This window comes from Pseudochaenichthys georgianus, chromosome 22 (genome assembly GCF_902827115.2).
Source record: "Pseudochaenichthys georgianus chromosome 22, fPseGeo1.2, whole genome shotgun sequence".
NCBI classification, from domain to species: Eukaryota; Metazoa; Chordata; class Actinopteri; order Perciformes; family Channichthyidae; genus Pseudochaenichthys; species Pseudochaenichthys georgianus.
The window spans coordinates 8,551,554-8,556,057 of record NC_047524.1 but is presented as its reverse complement, the minus strand read 5'-3'; the positions used below and the strand labels follow the sequence as shown (position 1 = coordinate 8,556,057).

General features: G+C 39.7%; 2 long non-coding RNA genes across 2 annotated transcripts; one reads left to right on the top strand and one right to left on the bottom strand.

The window, feature by feature from the left end:
* The first annotated feature begins 1,107 nt into the window (after window positions 1-1,107).
* Window positions 1,108-2,681, top strand: LOC139436052 (uncharacterized). Its single transcript, XR_011645261.1, has 2 exons — window positions 1,108-1,193; window positions 2,016-2,681. It is a non-coding gene; the product is annotated as an uncharacterized lncRNA (long non-coding RNA).
* Window positions 2,682-2,696: 15 nt separating this feature from the next.
* On the bottom strand, window positions 2,697-4,263 carry LOC139436051 (uncharacterized). The gene is made up of 3 exons (XR_011645260.1): window positions 4,137-4,263; window positions 3,330-3,409; window positions 2,697-2,794 (listed from the first exon to the last, which is right to left on the bottom strand). It is a non-coding gene; the product is annotated as an uncharacterized lncRNA (long non-coding RNA).
* Window positions 4,264-4,504: the final 241 nt, after the last annotated feature.

Genomic DNA, 4,504 nt, shown 5'->3' with positions numbered 1-4,504 from the left:
ATGGACTCGGAGTCTTCTGAGTCAATCATTGAAGAGATCCGGATCATACGAGTCATTTGAGTCATTTGAGTCATATGAGTCAGCATGACCAAGACCGTAGAAATCCTACCGGTGAAACCGAAAAGTTGTTGCATTTAACCAGCATATTAAACTAACGTTACATTAACCTCCGCTACACAGTGTCTTTTGCTTTAATAAAACATGTGTGTGTGTGTGTGTGCATTTTAAAAAATAAGTGTTTTGCATTATATGTATATAGTTATTTTAATATGTTCCTGTACTTAAGCTAATTTTGCACAATTGTGTTTTCATTTAATAATAATAATAATAATAATAATAATAATAATTGTATAATTACATTTTATATATTCTAACTGTTTTGCAATTTTCTATCATTTGTTTCTTTTTGTGTGCCATGTTCAAAATAAACGAGTTTCCAAGTAAGATCCTTATTGGAAATGCAAATATTATTACAGGAGACTGTTGCACAACATGACCATTTTGTTAGAAGTCTACACTGAAACTTAAGCCGGAAAAATCGCGGGATCCGTGAATCCAGGTCAATGATCGAGAGAGACCAGTAGCCTACGAGGACTCAGAGCCGTAACATATAGCAGGCAGCAGATCCAGAGATCCAGCAGACTCGTCCCCATGCACGAATCTACAGCAGACTCAGCCCCTCCTCCGGCTCGCACGGCTCCCGCGAGTCCCACGGCTCCCGCGAGTCCCACGGCTCCCTCGACGAGTCGCCGCAGACTCAGAGATTTGCGGACTCACGGCTCACTCACGGCTCACTCACGGCTCCCGCGAGTCCAACGACTCACGGCTCACTCACGGCTCACGGGACTCTCGCGGGAGCCGGAGGAGGGGCTGCATTTGCTGTTGATTCGTGCATGGCGACGAGTCTGCTGGATCTCTGGATACAACAACGTTGTAATGTGATTGTACACGTTATAAAGAGAGTAAAGAGTGACGCAATTTATAGTTTTAATTGTTACGTCACATCAGGTGTAGGACTCAAAGGACTCGGGTTAATCGAGAGGGAGACTCGTCACGACCGGCTCATTACTAGGATCCGGGTTAATGATCCGGATGAATCATGACTCGCCCATCTCTAGGCTCGGGTGACTGGAGACTGCGGGGCTAACGGTTCGTGTCGCTACCAGTCCGCTGACATGGCGCATCAATGAACGGTACATTTTGGCCCATTACTTGCCCAGTATTACTTTGACTATTATTATTGTGATTGAGGATTAAATCCGCTTTGAAGACCACCGTTTTATATCGTGCAGTTTAGCGGCGAAATAACGTCAGTCAGCCAGCTAACGCTAGCTTTGTTGAGTTTATTCTAGCTAAACAAGTAGTGGTTGTCGTCTATACAGCAGTAATTCATATATTATAGCCTACTGCTTTGGCACTAACGGTTGATAACCGTTTATGAAAATAAAACCAATTGAACTGTACTGAAATAATGACAAGTTTTATAATTGTCTTGGGCTCCTGCTGTGTTTTTAAAGCCTTTGTAAATTATCCATGCTATTTTCTATTTAGAACGAAGACTTCAGAATCTTAAAATCCCTTAACGTTTGTATGCAATTGTGCTAAATTCAACTCTGGAATCAAGCAAATATTAATATGTTTGCATGACATTAGTTATTTATATTTTGCCATCACTGAACTATACGTTTAATACATGTAAGTCAAGCTAAGGTACATGTGTTACATGTGTACAGCTAGTTAGTGCTCTTACCGATGCCTCCTCCAAACAGCATAATAACCAGACTGTATCATTAAAACTAAGTACCAGTTCTAGATCCTTGACTTTAGACAAACAATTCAAAAGACAACATGTATTTAAAGACCAATCTTTATTTGAAGGTGCCTCTTAACCTGAGATATTAGTTATAGAGTAATAGTATTGACAATCTAAAAAAACTGAGCAACTCAACAGTCAACTTTATGTTTCTTATTGTCTAAAGCATTTATTATTTTCATTTTTCCCCTCTCATATTCAGTGTGGACGGATTGAGACAGCGTGGTGTCCAGAGGGCTGCAGAGACTTCAGGGAGAAACCTCCGTGTGATGGACGTCCTGTCTGTTGGTGTGGAGAGGACTGAGGGTCTTTCCTCAGCGAGGAAGACCAGGCCTGATGGAGGAGCCCATGCTGGGCAAAGCTGATACCAACTGCACAGGCCTAGTCTGTCACGTTATTTGACTAAATGTGTTTACTTATACATTTAATAGGTTTACACCTTCTGTCCATATGTGCTTTTTATTTAAAACATTTGATTAACTTTTGGTTCACATTTCAAGAAATTGTATTTGTATTTGCTCTCCTTTTGTCCATTATTCTTACTGAAAATGTTATATTACACATTCACATCTGACTGAAGATTGGCCCCATTTATTTGTGACGTTGCAAACTCTGCGGTACAAGGCACAAGTGATGTGAAGCTCATAAAGTGAGGCACATAGAAATAATCAGCTGATGGAGTGTAGATGTGGAAATAGGTGCATTCGATCAGCTGACTATGTTTTTCGCCACACTTTATAAGCCTGACTATAACCACCCCTTCTCTGAGGTGCAGGCAGCGTCACAAACAAATGATGGTCCTGATAGACTACAAAAATATTCGGTGTGCAGATCTTTGTTGTCACAATAAAAGTAGTTTCTTAGTGAATGTCTTGTACTGGTCTTAAAATCTCATAACATCAGCTTTTAATGTTCCTCTTGGATGTTCTTCTTGACCCTCAGAGAAGGAGAAGATGTCGTGTCTTTCAGGCATGTCCTTTCCTAACAAAAATTACAGGAAACATAAAACATTACTGCAGAACAAGTGTGTTATTTATGAAAGAGGTGTGTTTGTGTGTTATGGGGCTGTTGATATAATTATTTTTTAATTGTAATCAGATTATGAATGAACAGTATGAAATTCATCAACATTGAAATATATGTTATTATCAAAATAATATTTAACTGTTATCAAAACATAGTGCAACTGTAGAAGCTTGCTCTGTTGTCTCACTGAAAGAATAACATTTACCACGTTTTTTACAGACAATATTGAGAGATAAATAGTAGCAGTTCTCACTATGTGTTAAATATCTTTGCCTTCAATACATTAAATTAGAAAGCTGACAAAGTCATATTGCTTGTTAACATCTAAATGTGACTTTTTGCATGGAATAAACCCTCAACTTAGCTAATGTGTAGGTGATCTAGTATTTAGTATTGGAATGTATATCAGTGTATTCAAGTCAATACTTCATTCATTTAAACCAATATCTTTCTTGATTCTTTGTACAGTATGAAAAAAGAGTCTTAGTACCTGTGCTGAAGTTCACTGCTGTGAGGAGTCCAGTTCTGTCTCTCACTCTCTGGTCCAGCCTGTCTGCATCACCTGGACACCTTAAACAAACAGATATATATGTAAAGTACCATGTGTACAAACAATATAACTGATTCTCTTCTGTTGAACATGTTGGATTGTGTATTGTCCGAGTCAGGGTCCTTTTTATTTTACTGTAACTTTGGAAATTGTGTTACCAATGCTTACTGTTTATTTGATATCAATTTGTAATACAATTAATAAAAACAACAAGGTTTGGGTTCGTTATTCAGATGACTGTGACGTTAACTTGTAAGCTCAATAATGAACTCCAGCTCAACCAACCATATCGTAATATCTAAGTAATCATCTTGAAATATGACATTAATAATTGTAATATACACACATCTTATTGTGAGGTTGATTTCACATACACTACTTTGACGTTAGCTAAATAGAAAATAGCATGGATAATTTACAAAGGCTTTAAAAACACAGCAGGAGCCCAAGACAATTATAAAACTTGTCATTATTTCAGTACAGTTCAATTGGTTTTATTTTCATAAACGCTTATCAACCGTTAGTGCCAAAGCAGTAGGCTATAATATATGAATTACTGCTGTATAGACTACAACCACTACTTGTTTAGCTAGCATACACTCAACAAAGCTAGCGTTAGCTGGCTGACTGACGTTATTTCGCCGCTAAACTGCACGATATAAAACGGTGGTCTTCAAAGCGGATTTAATCCTCAATCACAATAATAATATTCAAAGTAATACTGGGCAAGTAATGGGCGAAACTTACCGTTGATTGACGCGCCATGTCAGCGGACTGGTAGCGACACGAACAGTAGCCCCGCTGTCATCCGGTTCGACCTGACTGTGACTGTGACTGACCCAAGCCTCGTTGTTCTGATAGCTCCGCCCCTTCGCTCCAACCCCCCCCCCCTCCCCCCACATCTACAGGTGAAAATAGAGGCTTCTCAATACTCAAATTTCCCCTCCTCGACTCCTCGGTCCTCCGGTAGTGACCCGGAAATGAATTTCAGCGCGCCATTTTGAAGGACGTCTCATTTCTCTAAATGCACACCGAGGACCGAGGATCGAGCGTCGAGGAGGCTCTCTGGAGGAGCTATAACCGAGGATACACTGATGGTTCCTCCACGGCTCCTC